This window comes from Mesoplodon mirus (genome assembly GCF_964341445.2).
Source record: "Mesoplodon mirus genome assembly, chromosome: 17".
Lineage (NCBI taxonomy): Eukaryota > Metazoa > Chordata > Mammalia > Artiodactyla > Ziphiidae > Mesoplodon > Mesoplodon mirus.
The window spans coordinates 29,702,433-29,724,703 of record NC_138993.1 but is presented as its reverse complement, the minus strand read 5'-3'; positions in this window follow the sequence as shown (position 1 = coordinate 29,724,703).

The window sequence follows — 22,271 nt, the reverse complement described above, 5'->3', positions numbered from 1 at the left end:
TACCCACATTATCTATTGCTTGATTACATTTTTTCTTAATTAAATGGTGTGTACAGCTTGCATTTTCAGTTAACACAGCAAAAGAAGCCTTCATTCTCATAAGTTATTTTTATAAGTTGGACCCCTATCATTTTAATGTGGCAATTAATTAAGTGCTTAATAAAACTGTGCTTTATTATAGCAAAGCCTGGTTTCATGAGTCTAGTTATGGATGTGTCAGCATTTTTTGTTACTAACTCCTTTTTACCTTCTCAATAATTTTTCTATAAAAATTTGTTTTGGGTACAAATTTTGAAATGATGTGAATTGCCAAGCTGTCCTTCAGATATAAAAGTAATTTTAGTATAGCCCTAAGTATAAGAGATGGTTAGCTAAATTATTTTCTTGCCCTCTTCCCAGGATTATTGTTTACTTAACAAAAAAATATATAGTCTTTCTGACTATACATTGATATTGCTCACATTGACACATTTTCTTAATTATTTTGCCTGAATGGTTACATCTCCAATGAGAATATGATCCTAAAGAAGATTAGACTTTCAATTACTGCATAAATGTTGGATTATAATTTAATTATATCTCGATGGGGAAAATGCATATATACCCTTATGATTACATGGTTCTTCTTAAAATATATTACATAGGAAAATACTGTTATAGCAATGCTTTCAAATAAAAATATAAAATACAATAATTAAGTTTGTTACATTTTAAACATTACATCCTGAACAAGAGTTCAGAAACTTGAGTTTTCAGAAATGTTCTGTGAAATATTTACCTGAAAGTTGCTGAGTGTTCCAAATTGTTAAATACACAAAAATTTGTCTCTGGTGTCCTGGTTTTCCTATACAATGATATAAAATTATTCAAAATATATAAAAATTAACTATCTAATGTAAATTTTATTAAGATATATTTTTATCTAGTTTGTCAGTATGAGCATTTTAGAAAAATGATGGAATTTTTAGAAGAATAGTTAACTAGGTCAGTTATAAAGCAAATAATACATTTAAATGACAAGCTAGTTTAACATAAAATTATTGCTACTCTTGAAACAGCTGAAACAAAGTGCTACATTTTTCTTCAAGAGTGGTTAATTTTAGAGAAAGGTGAAACACAAGAGGAGAGTAGAATTATTCAGTACCTTTTAGAATGTGTGTATGGTTTCCCTCTCCTGTGTAAGGTCACCAGTTGTGATCAGATATGCATGAAAACATAAAGTATATTGATTGTGCTCATTGAGATGACTAATGAAACACAGAACAACAAAACAACATAAAAAAGTGGTGTAATATTCACCAGAATAATCTACATAAACACAGGTCAGTTTAAGAGGTGCTTTTACCATCTGAACTCAGGAAGTATGCAATCATACTCATAATAGAAAGAACTGGACAAAATACATGGATGGATACAATATATATGATTTATAAAAGATTTCAAAAAAAATGCCTAAAATGTCTACCTCTGAGTCTTTTTTCCAAAACAAGATTTTAAATATATAATTCAATGCAATTAATTCAGGTATAAAAAATTTGCCTGAATGCAATCAGCCAATATTCTTATGTCCACTTTATGGGTGTTTGAGCCAAGTGCTTTTGATTTGTAATAGCTAGTAGATGTTTATAACTCTGTAGGCCAATGGGACATGGTGTACAATTTAAGAGGATAATCCATTATCACTAGGCTTACTGGTAATTTTGACTTTTTGATAAAGAGTTTCAATATAATTTCTCATGAAATATCAGATAGATGAAGAGATAAATTTGGAGGTGGGCAGAGTGGTCAGCACCTTAGCACAATGAGTGAAATACTTGCTGCTTGCAGAGGGAGGTCTCAATTAGAAATAATACAGCTTTCCCTGAAGAACTCCTGAAATGTATAGAAAGTGGTTACATGAGGAACTGTGGAATATAGGCGTGAGAACAGGCAGTAAAAGGTAAGAGGTTGATCTAAAGAGCATGGAGAAAGATAAATCATATCATCAGAAAGCTACAACCAACCAGAAACACAAATGTGTTCTCTATCTATTCATCCTAAGAATCAGGAGGAATATAAATTGGAGAAATTGAAGCAAAAATCTCTGGACTGGTAGGCATAGGCACAGTGTATGGCAGAATTAAACTAGTAGAGAGACGGTTGAATATTAAATAAAAAGAAGCTAAATGAATGGTGAGAACTGTAAGACTGATTTCCCCTATCAGTGACTTCAAGGATCTTCTTTTCTGGAAAAATTAGCGTTTTAGAGAGAAAGCATATGGATACTGACTTTTAGCTTGCCTCCACTAAATAATCTCACTCTCTCATCATCAATTCCACCAGATAAGCAAACCTGTTCTTAACAGAACTTTTATTCACATTTTTAGTACTTAACTTTTAAACATGAAAGGCCAAAAAAGAATCAGTAGAATTTGTTGTAAACATTCATCAGGAAAGAAGCCAAACAAAACAAATTAAAAATAATAGTAGAGAGAGGAAAGGAAGACAGTAAATGCAATAAAATAAGTTATCAGAAATGTAAACTTTAATTTACGGCCTTAAACAGAAAAGTTATTGCCCTTATAAAAGATCACAAAAAACTGAATACCAGCTTCAAAGTAAGTAATTTGATAGTTTGAATATTAAATTGATAACATCATTGAGTGTAGGAGGAAATTTGAGGCATAGAAAGGAAAATAGATGAATTCGGGAAGTTTGACTTCCAACTAACAGCATTTTCTGGAAGAAAGAATACATAAAATGAAGGGGAAAATATTCAAATAATGAACCAGGAAAACATTATTTTCAACGGTAAGTAATCATCTCAAAAGTGAAAAGATCCAGACAGGACCCTAAGAAAGAAAGAAAAGAAATATGAAGTCCAAGGCATATAAGTCAGTGTGAATTTTCAGAACAACAGAAGTAGAATAGATATCCTAACTCCTTCCAGAGTGAAAAAAAAAAAAGTACACAAGGATTGGAAATAAACAATAACAATATCATTGAGAAAAGAGAATTAAAAAATGGAGCCATAACTTCAAACTTCTTAGTGAAAACAATTTATAGTGGAGATTTCTATTCTAATCAAGTGAAGGTATAGAATATAATAACCTTCTGATGAACAAGAACTTTAAAAATATATTTTCCATGGGTCCATTTTACAAATCAACTGGATTTATTTTTCGCCAAAAAGTATAAAACAAGAAAAAGGGGAAGATTACTGCTCCGTGAATGAGAAAGTAATGGGAAGGAGGAGGAAAAGGATATGGAAAGAGAGAGAGAGAGAAAGGGAGTAAAATAATCCTAACAGTAGCTAAAATTTCTTCAACACTTAATATGTATGAAGTATAGAATTAATACTTTAAATAATTGCCGACAATATAGGTAAATCCCATAATTAAACTATTGAACAGGAGAAGACAACACAAGAGTACAAACTGTATTATTTGAACTTTTATAAAATTAAAAAGCAGGCCTACCAACATGAAAATCTTTATTCTGATAGAATGTCTAAATTTTAATAACCCAAAATAAATTTGAAAAACAATTAAGAACCAATATTTAAAAATCATATTTAGAGGACTTGACTTTTCAAACATAGTATTTTGTTGTTGTTGTTGTTGTTTTCAGAGACAGGGTTTTTGGTCAAAATTAAGCCTTTGGGTGCACAAAATTGAACAGGCAAAGATATAGGATAATTTTCAGCAATGTGAATAAATTGCTTGCTGCAACTGCAGATCATTCCAAGTCTTTGTGTACTACTCTATGAACATAATGATTACCTCTAATTGCATGAACTACGTTTCTAAAGGTTAAGAAAGAAAAGTAATTTGTGTGCCACAAGTTTTCTCAGACTAATTTCTGTCTTCTCATTAGCATACTTATTCTCTCCAATTTCTAGTCTTATTTGTACCTTGTAAAATGTTTTACTAATTCCCTTTTCCTTTCCATTCAAATTCTGACCTTTCATTTAAAAAGTAAATTAGTAGTGAGGAAAGCTCCCCCACCCCTCAAAACACACACACACATACACACACACAAAGCTGAGGACAAATTATTTAACTTACACTTTGAACATTTTTCTTTCTTAGTTCTCATAAACTCAACTTGCACTAACTTTTTCACCTCATATGTATAAAAGAGATTCCTCTTTCCATTTAGGACAACACTTTAACTGACTAACTTGCTTGTAGAGAAGATCATTTCTGTTATTTTGCACTTTTGTAAATATAAATTGTCTTTTAAAATTTACTATGCATATCCTGTAGGTTTTTCATAGTAGCATGGGCTCCTACAAGAGGTAAGAATATCACTGTAAGATTAAATGCATTTAATTGAGTTAGGCACAACAATGATCTTTCTATTCTTTTTTTTTTAATATCATGGCTAAACTTTATTGAGAATTTCTTGTTCGATTTTTGACACATAAATTTTAGTCAAAACAAAATTAATTAATGTACTTTAAGTTTGTTTTAATTCACTATGGGTAAATAGATACCTTTAAAACGATCCTGTATATGGAGTTTTTATTTCTTTAATGTTCAATTGTCATTTTAATGCATTTTTTCATGGTTGTAGTTACCTTCTGTTAATTTGGGAACACTTTAATGTTAATGTTGTTTTGAAAATAATAGTAAAAATACTCCAAAGTCAATAGCATATCTCAAAAATAAGATTAGAGGAATGGAGAGCAATACATTAAACTTTGTGCTTTTCAATAATTCATAATTTCTGAAACATTCACATCCATTACCTCAGTTTAAAGAACAATCTGTCCTTATAACTCTGTTGGAAATGTGCTTTGTTTAGACAGATGAACATGCCCGGGATTCATTCTCTAACTTAAATGCAGAATTGGCTTTATGATTTTAAGAAGCAGCTGATGAAAAGAGTTGTATATGCAATAGCTTGTTTGGGGTATACAACAAAGGATATGCAATGTGATAAAATCATACAATAGTCAAGAGTCCTAAATTTTTTTTTTGGTACTCAAAATGCATTTTAAAATAATTCAATTGTAATAGTAAACTAAATTTAAAAGCTTATTAATGCAAACAACTAGAATTTTAACTCTCAAAATCTGTCCCTCAAAAGAAAAAATAACATGCATATCATCATTTAAACTAAGTAGTAATAATCACTACCTATATTACTCAGTACCTATATTACTCTATTTATTACTTTTCAGATCAAAAAGCAAATTGTCTCATGCTAGAAAAACTTAACTTTCCCATTACTTAACACAGTATTTAAATAAAAATAATGTTTTTTTATGTTAATTTTAGTGTGACTAAATATTTTTCGGATTATATATATAGAATTTCAATACAATGATAGAAATTTTACAATATTCTCCAATAAATAACCCTGAAGACTTAAAGAAAATAGATCTGTGTTTTAGAATTTCATTTCTTCTTAACTGACTCACCCTAAGGGCGAGCCTCTTAACATCTCCATGTCTCTGGTTCTTTCTTAGTAGTTTATAAACAAAATTCTAACATAAGGATGTTTTGAAAAATGTTATACCAAATTTTAGAAATATGAAACCCAAACAAACCATCAAAAAGAATAATTAAGCAACCCAGAATAGTTTTCTCAACTATGAAAATTACCTTCAACACACTCTTGGGAATGTTGTGTCAACACTGTTGGTGAGACATCCAAACAGCATACTTAATGAAAAATCTTTACAATAGATTGATGGACGTTGTTTCTTACATACATTTTTTCCAGGATGTTTTTTGCAAATCTAGAGGGTCAGTTAGTTAAAACTTCCTTTATGCCAAGATAATGCACATTTTTGTACCTGAAGCTACTGGCTAAATCTTTGACACTTATCTTCATTGTTGTAATAGCTATTTTTTAAGGCAAATACCCTGAGCTCTCTACCATTACAAATTTAACTTTGGTATTAATAAATTCTTGATTTATCTTTTCATGTAGTTCAATAAAAGAATAAATGAATCAAATTCTAGATTGACTTGTGCTTCAAGTCTAAAAGTGTGTTTGGAAGTGGTAAGGGATATGGAATTCAAGTTATTTGCAATTCAATCAAATTGATACATTTTATAGAGATTCAGACTATTATTCTAATCATCATCATCATAATATCATTATCTTGGATAACATTATTGAAATAGTTAAGAGAAGGCAGCAAATATTGGACTTGTATAATAAAATGTTGCAGGGACATACATTTCTTGTTGAAGCTTCCAATGACTAAAAGTAAAATTTATATTTATTTTCATTATAATTTGAGGGCAATTCTTGCTTGTGGTCTTCCTGTTTTTAGAAAAGTTTTAATTCTCTCGGTTCCATCTCTTAGATTTTTTTCAAACTCCATAGCCATTTATTTGTTAGTCACAGCACAGAATGCCAAGATTTTATTATTTCTGACAATGAGTCAGCCTTATTTCTTTCTTTTTGTTTGTTTGTTTGTTTTTTTTTTTTTCCGTACGCGGGCCTCTCACTGTTGTGGCCTCTCCCACTGTGAAGCACAGGCTCCGGATGCACAGGCTCAGCGGCCATGGCTCACGGGCCCAGCAGCTCCGCGGCATGTGGGATCTTCCCGGACGGGGCACGAACCCATGTCTCCTGCATCAGCAGGTGGACTCTCAACCACTGCGTCACCAGGGAAGCCCAAGTCAGCCTTATTTCAATTAAGTTTTAGAAACGTGGGGGGCAGCATCAATATCTAAGCTATCATCATCATTCATGATTACTCTCCATCAACTGGTCACATTTTATGAATGGCATAGAAAAAAAAAATACTAAGAAGCTCCAAAGTGAATTATTAAAGGGAGATGGTAAAATAATTGATAGGTTTTCTTTGCTCAAGGTGTCACTCTGTATGTAAAATCAGGGGTGCTAAATAACGGCGAGCATATTGGTTCAAATTATAACCATTCTGACTCAATAGTTGAAAGCTCAAGCAAGAAATTGGTATACTAATCCTAGCCTATATACTGTGCTCCACTGAATTAACAGAGGTCAAGTTTATTATCATAGAACGTTCTTTCCTTTGCTGAATCCATATCCCATCCAGCCATCACTGGCTGCACTTACTACATTCACAAAGTATACACTATAGAGAATGCTATAAATTAGAAGTTGGCAAACTAAGCGCCACCCCTTCCCCACGCCCCGGCACAATCTAGATCATGGTCTGTTTTGCACAGCTCATGAACTAAAGATAAGTTTTACATTTTAAAGAGCTGCAGGACTTGAGGGAAGATGGCGGAAGAGTAAGACGTGGAGATCACCTTCCTCCCCACAGATACATCAGAAATTCATCTACACGTGGAACAACTCCTACAGAACACCTACTGAACGCTGACAGAAGACCTCAGACCCCCCAAAAGGCAAGAAACTCCCCACATACCTGGGTAGGGCAAAAGAAAAAAGAATAAACAGAGACAATAGGATAGGGATGGGACCTGCACCAGTGGGAGGGAGCCGTGAAGGAGGAAAGGTTTCCACACACTACAAGCCCCTTCGCGGGCAGAGACTGCAGGTGGCAGAGGGGGAAAGCTTCGGAGTAGCGGAGGAGAGCACAGCAACAGGGGTGCGGAGGGCAAAGCGGAGAGATTCCGGCACAGAGGATCAGTGCCCTCAGCCACACACCAGCCCAAGAGGCTTCTCTGCTCGGCTGCCGGGGTGGGCGGGCTGGGAACTGAGGCTCGGGTATCGGGTTTCAGTCGGAGCGCAGGGAGAGGACTGGGGCTGGCGGCAGGAAGAGAGCCTGAAGGGGTTAGTGCACCACGGCTAGCCCGGAGGGAGTCCGGGGAAAGGGTCTAGAGCTGCCAAAGGGGCAAGAGACTTTTTCTTCCCTTTTGTTTCCTGGTGCGCGAGGAGAGGGCATTAAGAGGGCTGCTTGGGGAAGCACCGGAGACCCGCGCGAGCCTTGGCTAAAGGCGCAGACCACGGAGACGGGCGTGGGACGCTGGGGCTGCTGCTGCTGCCACCGCGGGGCCTGTGTGCGAGCGCAGGTCACTGTCCGCCCCGCCTTCCGGGGGGCCTGTGCACCCCGCCACTGCCGGGGTCCCGGGACCCGGGGACGGCTTTCCCGGGAAAGCGCATGGAGCGCCTTGGTCAGGTGAAACGTCATGCCGGCCTCTGCCAACGCAGGCCCGCCCCACACTGTGCGCCCCTCCCTCCCCTCTGCCTGAGTGAGCCAGAGCCCCCGAATCAGCGGCTCCTTTAAACCCATCCTGTCTGAGCGAAAAACGGACTCCCTCTGGCGACCTACGCGCAGAGGCGGGGCCAGGTCCAAGGCTGAGACCCGGGAGCTGTGAGAGCAGAGAAGAGACAGGGAAATCTCTCTGTGCAGCCTCGGAGGCAGCGGATTAAAGCTCCACGGTCCACTTGATGTGCCCTGCGTCTGTGGAGTGCATGAATGGACAGCGAATCATCCAAAATTGAGGAAGTGGACTTTGAGGACAAGATTTAAGACTTTCCCCCCTTTTCCTCTTTTTACAACGAATTATTCCAAATTAAGGAGGTGGACTTAGAGGGCAAGATTTCAGACTTCTCGCCCTTTTCCTCTTTTTACAATGAATTATCCCAAATTGAGGAGGTGGACTTGGAGAGCAAGGTTTTTGATTTTTCCGCCTGCTCTCTTTTTGTGAATGTGTATGTGTATTCTTCTGTGCAAGATTCTCTCTGTATAGCTTTGCTTCCACCATATGTCCCAGGGTTCTATCTGTCCGTTTTTTTTCAATAACTACTTTAGAATTTTAATAACGCTACTATATTTCATACTTTATTCTATTTTACTTTACCTGCTCTTTCTTTTTTTCCTACCTTCCCTTCCTCCCTCCCTCCCTCCGCCCCTCCTTTCCTTCTTTCTCTCTTTCTTTCCTTCTCCCCCTCCCTCCCTTAATCTTTCACTCTTTCTTTTTCTTTCCTTCCTCCCTCCCTCCCTCCTGTCTTTCTTTCTTTCGTTCGTTCTTTCCTTGCTCCCTCCCTCCCTTCTTCCATTCATGCTTCCTTTTTCTTTCATTCCTCCCTCATTCCCTCCTTTCTTTCTTTCCATCCTTCCTCCCTCCCTCCCTCCTTTCTTTCTTCCTTCCTTCCTTTCTTTCTTTCCTTCTTCCTTTCTTTCTCTCTCTCTTTCTTTCTTCTACTAATTCTTTCTTTCTACTTTTTCTCCATTTTATTATGAGCCAGGTAGATGAAAGGCTCTTGGTGCTGCAGCCAGGAGTCAGTGCTGTGCCTCTGAACTGTGAGAGCAAACTTCAGGACATGGGTCCACAAGAGACATCCCAGCTCCACATAATATCAAGCGGCGAAAATCTCCCAGAGATCTCCATCTCAAAACCAGCACCCAGCTTCAGTCAACGACCAGCAAACTACAGTGCTGGTCACCCTATGCCTAGCAACTAGCAAGGCAGGAACACAATCCCACCCATTAGCAGAGAGGCTGCCTAAAAACATAATAAGTTCACAGCCACAAAAAACACGCAACAAGACGTTGACCTGTCCATCAGAAAGACAAGATCGAGCCTCAATGACCAGAACACAGGCACTAGTCCCCCCCACCAGGAAGCCTACACAACCTACTGAAACAACCTTAGCCACTGGGGACAGATACCAAAAACAACGGGAACTATGAATCTGCAGCCTGCAAAAAGGAGACCCCAAACACAGTAACATAAGCAAAATGAGAAGACAGAAAAACACACAGCAGGTGAAGGAGCAAGATAAAAACCTACCAGACCTAATAAATGAAGAGGTAATAGACAGTCTACCTGAAAAAGAATTCAGAATAATGATAGTAAAGCTGATCCAAGATTCTATTTCCAAGATCCAAAATCTTGGAAATAGAATAGACAAAATGCAAGAAACAGTTAACAAGGACCTAGAAGAAATCAAGATGAATCAAGCATTGATTAAAAACACAATAAACAAAATGAAAAATACTCTAGATGGGATCAATAGCAGAATAACTGAGGCAGGAGAACGGATAAGTGAGGTGGAAGATAAAATAGTGGAAATAACTGATGCAGAGCAACATAAAGAAAAAAGAATGAAAAGAACAGAGGACAGTCTCAGAGACATCTGGGACAACATTAAATGCACCAACATTCGAATTATAGGGGTTCCAGAAGAAGAAGAGAAAAAGAAAGGGACTGATAAAATATTTGAAGAAATTTTGGTTGAAAACTTCCCTAATATGGGAAATGAAATAGTTAATCAAGTCCAGGAGGCAAAGACAGTCCCATACAGAATAAATCCAAGGAGAAATACGCCAAGACACATATTAATCAAACTGTCAAAAATTAAACACAAAGAAATCATATTAAAAGCAGCAAGGCAAAAACAACAAATAACACACAAGGTAATCCCCATCAGGTTAACAGCTAATCTCTCAGCAGAAACTCTACAAGCCAGAAGGGAGTGGCAGGACATAATTAAAGTGATGAAGGAGAGTAACCTGCATCCAAGATTACTCTACCCAGCAAGGATCTCATTCAGATTTGATGGAGAAATTAAAACGTTTACAGACAAGCAAAAGCTGAGAGAGTTCAGCACCACCAAACTAGCTTTACAACAAATGCTAAAGTAACTTCTCTGTGCAAGAAACACAACAGAAGGAATATACCTACAATAACGAACCCAAAACAATTAAGGAAATGGGAATAGGAACATACATATCAATAATTACCTTAAATTTAGATGGACTAAATGCTCCCACCAAAAGACACAGAGTGGCTGAATGGATACAAAAAGAAGACCCATATATATGCTGTCTACAAGAGACCCACTTCAGACCTAGAGACACATACAGACTGCAAGTAAGGGGATGGAAAAAGATATTCCATGCAAATGGAAATCAAAAGAAAGCTGGAGTAGCAATTCTTATATCAGACAAAATAGACTTTAAAATAAAGACTATTAGAAGAGAAAAAGAAGGACACTACATAACGATAAAGGGATCGATCCAAGAAGAAGATATAACAATTGTAAATATTTATGCACCCAACATAGGAGCACCTCAATACATAAGGCAAATACTAACAGCCATAAAAGGGGAAATCGACAGTAACACAATCATAGTAGGGGACTTTAACACCCCACTTTCACCAATGGACAGATCATCCAAAATGAAAATAAATAAGGAAACACAAGTTTTAAATGATACATTAAACAAGATGGACTTAATTGATATTTATAGGACATTCCATCCAAAAACAACAGAATACACATTTTTCTCAAGTGCTCATGGTACATTCTCCAGGATAGATCATATCTTGGGTCACAAATCAAGCCTTGGTACATTTAAGAAAACTGAAATTGTATCAAGTATCTTTTCCGACCACAATGCTATGAGACTAGACATCAATTACAGGAAAAGATCTGTAAAAAATACAAACACATGGAGGCTAAACAATACACTACTCAATAACGAAGTGATCACTGAAGAAATCAAAGAGGAAATTAAAAAATACCTAGAAACAAATGACAATGGAGACACGACAACCCAAAACCTATGGGATGCAGCAAAAGCAGTTCTAAGGGGGAAGTTTATAGCAATACAATCCCACATTAAGAAACAGCAAACATCTCGAGTACACAACCTTACCCTGCACCTAAAGCAATTAGAGGAAGAAGAAGAAAAAAAAACCCCAAAGCTAGCAGAAGGAAAGAAATCATAAAGATCAGATCAGAAATAAATGAAAAAGATATGAAGAAAACGATAGCAAAGATCAACCAAACTAAAAGCTGGTTCTTTGAGAAGATAAACAAAATTGACAAACCATTAGCCAGACTCATCAAGAAAAGAAGGGAGAAGACTCAAATCAATAGAATTAGAAATGAAAAAGGAGAAGTAACAACTGACACTGCAGTAATACAAAAGATCATGAGAGATTACTACAAGCAACTCTATGCCAATAAAATGGACAACCTGGAAGAAATGGACAAATTCTTAGAAATGCACAACCTGCCAAGATTGAATCAGGAAGAAATAGAAAATATGAATAGACCAATCACAAGCACTGAAATTGAAACTGAGATTAAAAATCTTCCAACAAACAAAAGCCCAGGACCAGATGGCTTCACAGGCGAATTCTATCAAGCATTTAGAGAAGAGCTAACACCCATCCTTCTCAAACTCTTCCAAACAATTTCCAAGGAAGGAACACTCCCAAACTCATTCTACGAGGCCACCATCACCTTGATACCAAAACCAGACAAGGATGTCACAAAGAAAGAAAACTACAGGCCAATATCACTGATGAACATAGATGCAAAAATCGTCAACAAAATACTAGCAAACAGAATCCAACAGCACATTAAAAGGATCATACACCATGATCAAGTGGGGTTTATTCCAGGAATGCAAGGATTCTTCAATATACGCAAATCAATCAATGTGATACACCATATTAACAAGTTGAAGGAGAAAAACCATATGATCATCTCAATAGATGCAGAGAAAGCTATCGACAAAATTCAACACCCATTTATGATAAAAACCCTGCAGAAAGTAGGCATAGAGGGAACTTTCCTCAACATAATAAAGGCCATATATGACAAACCCACAGCCAGCATCGTCCTCAATGGTGAAAAACTGAAACCATTTCCACTAAGATCAGGAACAAGACAAGGCTGCCCACTCTCACCACTCTTATTCAACCTAGTTTTGGAAGTTTTAGCCACAGCAATCAGAGAAGAAAAGGAAATAAAAGGAATCCAAATCGGAAAAGAAGAAGTAAAGCTGTCACTGTTTGCAGATGACATGATACTATACATAGAGAATCCTAAAGATGCTACCAGAAAACTACTAGAGTTAATCAATGAATTTGGTCAAGTTGCAGGATACAAAATTAATGCACAGAAATCTCTGGCATTCCTATATACTAATGATGAAAAATCTGAAAGTGAAATCAAGGAAACACTCCCATTTACCATTGCAACAAAAAGAATAAAATATCTAGGAATAAACCTACCTAAGGAGACAAAAGACCTGTATGCAGAAAATTATAAGACACTGATGAAAGAAATTAAAGATGATACAAATAGATGGAGAGATGTACCATGTTCTTGGATTGGAAGAATCAACATTGTGAAAATGACTCTACTACCCAAAGCAATCTACAGATTCAATGCAATCCCTATCAAACTACCACTGGCATTTTTCACAGAACTAGAACAAAAAATTTCACAATTTGTATGGAAACACAGAAGACCCCGAATAGCCAAAGCAATCTTGAGAACGAAAAACTGAGCTGGAGGAATCAGGCTCCCTGACTTCAGAATATACTACAAAGCTACAGTAATCAAGACCGTGTGGTATTGGCACAAAAACAGAAAGATAGATCAATGGAACAGGATAGAAAGCCCAGAGATAAACCCACGGACATATGGTAAACTTATCTTTGATAAAGGAGGCAGGAATGTACAGTGGAGAAAGGACAGCCTCTTCAATAAGTGGTGCTGAGAAAACTGGACAGGGACATGTAAAAGTATGAGATTAGATCATTCCCTAACACCATACACCAAAATAAGCTCAAAATGGATTAAAGACCTAAATGTAAGGCCAGAAACTATCAAACTCTTAGAGGAAAACATAGGGAGAACAGTCTATGACATAAATCACAGCAAGATCCTTTTGGACCCACCTCCTAGAGAAATGGAAATAAAAACAAAGATAAACAAATGGGACCTAATGAAACTTCAAAGCTTTTGCACAGCAAAGGAAACCATAATGAAGACCAAAAGACAACCCTCAGAATGGGAGAAAATATTTGCAAATGAAGCAACTGACAAAGGATTAATCTCCAAAATTTGTAAACAGCTCATGCAGCTCAATAGCAAAAAAACAATCAACCCAATCCAAAAATGGGCAGAAGACTTAAATAGGCATTTCTCCAAAGAAGATGTACAGACTGCCAACAAACACATGAAAGAATGCTCAACATCATTAATCATTAGAGAAATGCAAATCAAAACTACAATGAGATATCATCTCACACCAGTCAGAATGGCCATCATCAAGAAATCTAGAAACAATAAATGCTGGAGAGGGTGTGGAGAAAATGGATCACTCTTGCACTGCTGGTGGGAATGTGAATTGGTACAGCCACTATGGAGAACAGTATGGAGGTTCCTTAAAAAACTAAAAATAGAACTTCCATTTGACCCAGCAATCCCACTACTAGGCATATACCCTGAGAAAACCATAATTCAAAAAGAGACATGTACCAAAATGTTCATTGCAGCTCTCTTCACAATAGCCCAGAGCTGGAAACAACCTAAGTGTCCATCATCGGATGAATGGATAAAGAAGACGTGGTACATATATACAATGGAATATTCCTCAGCCATAAAAAGAAACGAAACTGAGCTATTTGTAATGAGGTGGATAGACCTAGAGTCTGTCATACAGAGTGAAGTAAGTCAGAAAGAGAAAGACAAATACCGTATGCTAACACATATATACAGAATTAAAAAAAAAATGTCATGAAGAACCTAGGGGTAAAACGGGAATAAAGACACAGACTTACTTGAGAATGGACTTGAGGATATGGTGAGGGGGAAGGGTAAGCTGTGACAAAGCGAAAGAGAGGCATGGACATATATACACTACCAAACGTAAGGTAAATAGATAGTGGGAAGTAGCTGCAGAGCACAGGGAGATCATCTCGATGCTTTTTGACCGCCTGGAGGGGTAGGATGGGGAGGGTGGGAGGGAGGGAGATGCATGAGGGAAGGGATGTGGGAACAGATGTATATGTATGACTGATTCACTTTGTTATAAAGCAGAAACTAATAAAATATACAAGGCAAAAAAAAATAAAAATAAAATAAAAGAGCTACAAAATAAATGAAAACAAAACAAACACAAAGAACAATATGAAAAAGAGAACTCAGGTGTCCTGGAAACCTAAAATATTTACAGTCTAGCCCTGTAAAGAAAAACTTTGCTGGCTTCCATAATAGTGTATTATTCACTCACAAATCTATTTTGCTTTGATTTACTCCCAATTTTTTGTACTGTTGTTAATTGGTTTGGAAATAAAGAATGAAGCCAAAAATCCTTTCTATCTCTTTCCTTGAAAATAGTCTGAGGAAAATTTGCAGGCATATTTATTTTTATGTTTTTCCAGTTTATTTTTCTTGATCCTATCCTATCTATCTTCAAGTTCCAATAAGCAAGGCAGACCCAAACCCACTATGTGTGTGTGTGTATGTGCCTTTGGATATATATGTCATATATATGTCTGTGTGTGTTTATTTATATACATATACAAAAATATATATTTCTATGCTTTCAGAAGCAAAAAAGACGCATCTTCTCTCAAATTGTCTACTCTCTATAAACACCTTTGTTAATTGTAACTAGGAATGGAAAATTTTCCTGTTTCATGTGAGGGGAATTTCTTTTCCTATTTCTTTCTTAAATTCCTTATGGAAAGTAGTGTCATGGACTAGGACTAACAAATGTATAATAAGAGTGTTTGGCTGAATTGGCTGGGAATATCCTATAAAAGATCCCATACACCAAGGACCTTGACATACTTACATTAAAGTACATGAAAGAGAGGATATAAAATAACAATTATAGCTATTATGAATGATTCTGTTAAAAATGTTTTATATACATTATTTCATTTATTTCTCAGAACACTTCTTCAAGTACTACTATGCTTATCCAATACATGGACAAATTGAGGTAAAGTTTAATAAATGCCTTAAGTATCAACTCTTCCAAAACAACAATGAAAACAATAAAACCAGGGAATAAATGATGAAGAAATGCAAAATGCATGAATTAATAAATTAGAGAGGCTGGATAACTTGGAAGAAGGGGAATCACAAATGCTATGTGCTAGAAGTCTTATCACATGAATTTTCTGGCTGACAGTCAAGGTCATTAGGTCTAAAAACTGAATGAAGCAGAAAATCTATTCAAAACGCTGAAATCATACGTAGTCAAGACAAAATGTACTTTAGTACTATTATAGCATCTTAGGCCAACTTCACCAGGAAGTAAACTGTAAGGAAGATATTTGCAAGCAGGTCAGATATGCAGAGTGCTTTTATTACAGTACATATAAGAGGATAAGTGGGGCAAATTTGGAAAAGGTGAGACACTGAACAGTGACTCAACATCAGAGACACTCACCAATCCTAGCAGGAGCTCTGGAGCTAGGATGGTACCTTAGAATTTGTGAAAATTGAAATTGGAGGGATAGGCTACTATACCATGCACTAGCAGTCAATTTTTTAAGGTTAGCTGGTTAGGGATTGTAACCTTCTCCACATAAGTGCTCAACTAAGAGCTATCAGCAGCTAACAGTCTGACTGGAAATGTGTCAAGTTCCTAAAGAGAATAGGCTGTCAGATCACAGCACACACTATTATCCATTCTTTGCATTGCTCAAGTCCTCTTTCTTTGTACAGTAATTTTATCCCAACTGGGAACAGCTCCATAAGATTCTGGTTGTTCTTTTGTTTGTTTGTTGTTTGTTTACCTGTTTCCACCTGGGGAATCATACAGTAGGAAAGTTTGTGAGAAAAATATAGCACTGGTTTTTAGGCTGCAACTGCTGTTCATCACCTATTTTCTCCTCATTTCTACTAACCATTCTAAATTCCCCTTATTTTTAGCTAGAGCTTTGCAGGTCTAGGCTGCTTACCTAGTGGGGGGACCTACATCCTTCTACCTAAAGAGTCTGAGTCTCTGGTTAACATGGGTGATCCAGAGGCTAAGGGAGGTGGTACCAATAAAATATCATGATCCCTTGCCCTGTTTCCATACTGAGCCAGTTCTCAGACTCAGTAAACTTTGACTGAGGGAAAAAGAAGCTCTGAAACAACAAGGTAAATTTATTTTGGGAATGAATCTCCTAATTCTTTTCTAAAGAGATGTACAGCCATTGTTTGGGTAGCTATACACTAGGTAAAAAAGAATATCATATGTATTGATAAAAGTAATAACACAAAACAGTTGATCCAGTAAACCTGGGAAATTAATAGCAATATATTTTGTTAATAGTATATGTGAAAAAAAATGTATGACAGCATTAAACCAAGATATGGGAGAGAGAAATTGGGAACATACTGTTGTAAAGTCCTTTTCCTATGCATGAAGAAGTGTATTGCTGTTTGAAGGTAGACTCTGGTTAATTAAAACTATATTGTAAATCCTAAAGCAACTGTAAAAAGTAAAGAAAACAATATTTTAAAAAGAGGTATGTATAAATAAGTTAACATGGAGGTAAACAGGATTATACTATATGATCAATTAGTCCAAAAGAAGGCAGATAAAGAGGGGGAAAAAAAGAACCGATGCAACAAATAGAAGACAGCTAGCATGATGTTACATTTTAATCCAAACATAGCAACAATTATAAAATATAAATGTTCTGAACAAGCCAATTAAAAGAGATTGTCAGATTGAGGAAAAAAAATAAGACCTAATTCTGTTTTAACTACAGAAATGTCACTTTAAATACAATAAAATAGGTTAAAAGTAAAAGGGTGGACCACTAACTAAAAGACAGAGTAGATGTCACAGTAGTTATCAGAAAACGAATATCACTAGGATAAAAACCGGCATTACATAATAAAGGAGTTAATTCTCCAAGAAGATGTAACAATTCTAAATACATGTGCACTTAAAGAGAGTTTAAATACACAGATAGTAAAAGTTTTATTTTTTTTAATTTAAAGAAATAGATAAGTCCACAATTTTAACTCTAGACTTTAATTTTCCATTTAATAAAATAGAGAACACACCTACACAAATTTAGTAAGGATATAGATCTCAAAAAATCAATCAACTTGGCCAAATTGCCATAACGTCCTGCATCCAACATCAGGAGAGTGCATGTTTTTATCAACTGCACATGGAACATTCACCAACATAGACCATAGACCAAGCATCACTAAACTTAACAAGATTCACATCAATGCATTTTGTTATTTGGCTTTGAGAGTATTACAATTCATTTCATGGTTTTTTATTTAATTTATTTTCTATTACTTTCCCTTCTGTTATGAATTATAGAAGCCTTAAGCAGAAAGATGTAAAACAAAACAATCAAATAAAACAAAAATTATAGATAGAAAAATATAGGAAATTATTAGTTACTCCAGGATATTGCTTTGTCATAATCATGAAAAGTAAAAATAACTGTCAATTTCTGAACATTTATTCTGAGTTATAGTTTGTACCACAGAGTCATACCTAAATGATGAATTATCATGGTTCAGATATGATAATCCAGCACAGAAATCAAGGTTTATCTAGACTGTATCTTATAATTATTATACTGTGCCATGTTATCCTTCTTTTGACTGTTTAAATGAGGTCCCACCAATTCATTTTTATCTTAAAATTTCTTGACACAAAAAATGACTCTGGAAAATTTTCAGACAAACACAAAAAATCAAGAGTTACTAGCCTTATTCAATCAAACATATGAAAATACATATTCTTCCAGATTTACTCATATTCATCCTAAATCATAATTTAACCAACATCTTAAATCTCTTTTTGGAAGAGGTGGTACATAAAGTCAATAAAATGGTTAGTACCCATGATCTATATTCCTCTATTAGAATAATTATTGGAATAATATCAAAATTCCACACCAAATTATCTGTGAAACTAAGTGAACTCTACAACATGTGAACATTTAGGAAATAAGTAAATGTAGTGCCTTGTTGGATAAAGGAAACAACATATGTTGTACCTTATAAATATGTATTTAATTTAATCCCTGACAGGGCAAATAAAGCATGTATAATAAATGAAATATATTTAAGAATAAAACTTATTTGTAAATTAAAGTAGTTGTCAGTATTAAGAAGAATAACAGTTTTGATTTTAACAAAGAGATTTTTGTTTTGTTTTGTTTGGTTTTTTTGTGGTATGTGGGCCTCTCACTGCTGTGGCCTCTCCCGTTGTGGAGCACAGGATCCGGACGTGCAGGCTTAGTGGCCATGGCTCATGGTGCCAGCCACCCCACGGGATGTGGGATCTTCCCAGACCGGGGCACAAATCCGTGTCCCCTGCATCGGCAGGTGGACTCTAAACCACTGTGGCACCAGGGAAGCCCAGCAAAGAGTTTTATAATGTGTTATATAACTATTGTACAATATAAATTCATATGCTTGAATTCATGATTACAATGTAAACCCATATCAGAACTATAGTAACGGACTGTCAAATAACAGACCATAGGAAAATGTTTATGGTAAACATCAACATAAGCATCAACTGCCTGATGGAAGACTCAGATACTTTTGTTATTAATGATTTGAAAGAGCAAACATATTTTTAATAAGATTTTCATAAAATTTATAAAATGGGGATACTTAATGGAAGTTTGCATAATATATTACAAAGTGAGGAAGTCAAAGAGCTACATTTTATAGTGATAAAGGGATAACTAGTTGAAGTAGAACATATACAAACTAAAGCTTATGAGGAATAAAAATCAGGCATGTTATCAGTGGAATGGTTTATTTGGGAAAAAAAAATATTAATGTCTATGAAGGGTGGTGCTGGATGGCAAAAGAAATGAGTGAACACTGTGCTGTGGCATCAGAAAATGTCAGGATATGTGTGCCACAATTTTCAGTTTGTCTGTCATTATAGAATGCATTTCAATTTCTTTTCAAGTGCCCCTGTTGAAAATTAAATCACATATTTGTAAAAATATGAGCTTTATGAACATAAAATATAAAGAGCATTAAACAGCTTTAAGAGAATAGTATAGCACAAAACCTTGGAGGAAAATGATATATCAATAAAATCTTAGAGTATTAATAATTTTGCCTGAGCAAAATCTTCACAGTAACATTATTACATTTAAATAATATGCATTTTACTATTTGATTTAAATATTTTTACCAGAATATCATAAACTACGTGCAGATTGTCTTTCATTTATAACTTACTTGAATACTAAACATAATTTCGAAGTACTTAAACCATTAATTTTTCCTGATTGACTTGAAAATAATTAAGGTAGACTGAAAGAATTCTGCAGGTGAGAAAATGCAAATGAGCTAAGAATCCTGAAAGATGTGGCTTTCTTAAATTCTTCTATTTTATTCATTGTATTGTGTTCTTATTAGAAAGAATAAATACATATTTTTGTCCCAGTGTGATCCATTCCTCAAAACTTACTGATTCAGAGATAGCTGATCTCTTAATCTGACATTTAGGTTATCTCTCCCACACTTAGTTTTTTAGTACAGTCGGCCCTCTGTATTGCGGATTCTAAATCTGCGAACATGGAGGGTGTACTGCACTAGCCATTTTACAGAAAGGACTTGAGTCTTTGAGGATTTTGGTGTCCTCATGTCGGGGGGGAGGGGGCCTTGGAACCAATCTCCTGATGATACTCAGGGACATCTGTGGTTGCAAGCTTAGTAGAGCAGAGTCAATGACTCAAAGAGACAGGTAATCCTGACATGGCTGTGATTTTTGTTAGAATATTAGGAAATAACTGCTTTTATCCCCCCACTCAGACACAAAGAAGTTAGTATGAATTCAATATTACTTTACTTTAGTCTTTACTTTTAAAATTCAGCAATATTGTCAAATAAATAGAAAATGTCTGACCATACATCTAGTTACTCCACTTCCAGATCCATGATCTTATTCTCTGTATATTACCTTTGCTAGGAATATCCTTAATTGTTTTCCATAAACAATTTTAATTTATATCAACAAGCTTGAACTAATAGTTTAATTGAGGATTATGAAAATAAAATCATTTTTGACACATAGCTCATATCAAAATAATTATTTCAATGAATACTTGCTACAGAGCATTTAGAGTATTTATTGTTGTGAAAATAAATATTGAATGTGAAATTAATAGTAAAAATTGATCAAATTACTACATCTACACCTCACTTTTTGCTGTGTATATTATAGACAATTTTTTTACCCTCTGAATATGAAAAGTTTTTCAAGGTCTACTTTTGAGGAGATATGATCAAGATAAAAGGAATGTGAATTCAGTTTGGTCACGAATGCAAGGACATCTCATTTTCAGAGCTAAATAGAAGTGAACTGTCCTAAGTGTGAAAAGCTATTTCTCAACTAAAATAGGAAAAGATCTGATCAGACCACCTGTGACCATTATCCACATCTAGCACAAATAGCCCTGGTGAGAGAAGAAAATCAGTTCATTTTCTTCTTGAGAACAGGTATATTTGCCAGGGATTTGTTGTTTCTCTGCCTGTCACTGACATAGAGAAATAATAAGCCAGCTTCATCCCAGTGCCGAAGTCACTCCTGGAGAGTTCAGATATGTACTGCAGGAGAGAATGTTACCTTCTTCTGATCCATAAACTTCTATTCAAGGCACCGTTACTAAAAAATAATTTTTAAATAAATAGAATATCTATGAAATATGTATATTTTCAATTGTATGTTTGTTTATATATAGTGTGTGCATATATATATACATGTATATGTGTACATATGTCTGTATTTATTCTCAGGTATATTATATGAAATGAATTTATGGGCATAATTTACAAATACATGATGCTACTATTTGTCTATTTACAATTATACTTGACTGAATAGATAGCCTAAGTATATAAAATATCCTAAGTATAAATATAAAATATATTTTATATAAAATATACTTAAAATATTACAAAAAATATAAAATAAGGTAATTGATGTACTTTTAAGCACATGAAATACATAGCAGCTTTAACACTGTTTAATAGCAAATACAATCATAGTTTTAAAAATACAGGTTTAACAAAACTTTCTTCATTTTTTGTGAACATTCGAATTTAGGAGGGAATTTCTTGATCTTTGTGTGATCTTTGGGAAGTAATTTCACTTTTCTGAGTATGATTTCCCTCATGTCTAAAATTGTCTTGTTGAAATATTTGCCTTCTGTGGTTGCTTCTTAATATAGTTCTCTAATTCTATGATTTGATAAACTATCTAAGCACAACACATGTATCGATTTTGACACTTTGATATTCCTTGTTTAAAATTCTAACTTTCTTTTTATTTCCCCCTTCACCCATTTCTCCTACTCCCCACCCCCTGCCTATGGCAACCACACATCTGTTTTCCTATCTGTGAACTTGTTTTTCTTTTGTTTGGTTTTGTTGTTGTTTTTAGAGTCCATATATGAGAGATCATATGGTATTTGTCTTTCTCTGACATTTCACTTAGCATAATGCCCTGAAGACCCATTTATGTTGTTGTAAATGACAAGATTTTATTCTTTTTAATGGCTAGAAATATTCAATTTGTAATATATATGTATGTGTATATATATATATATATA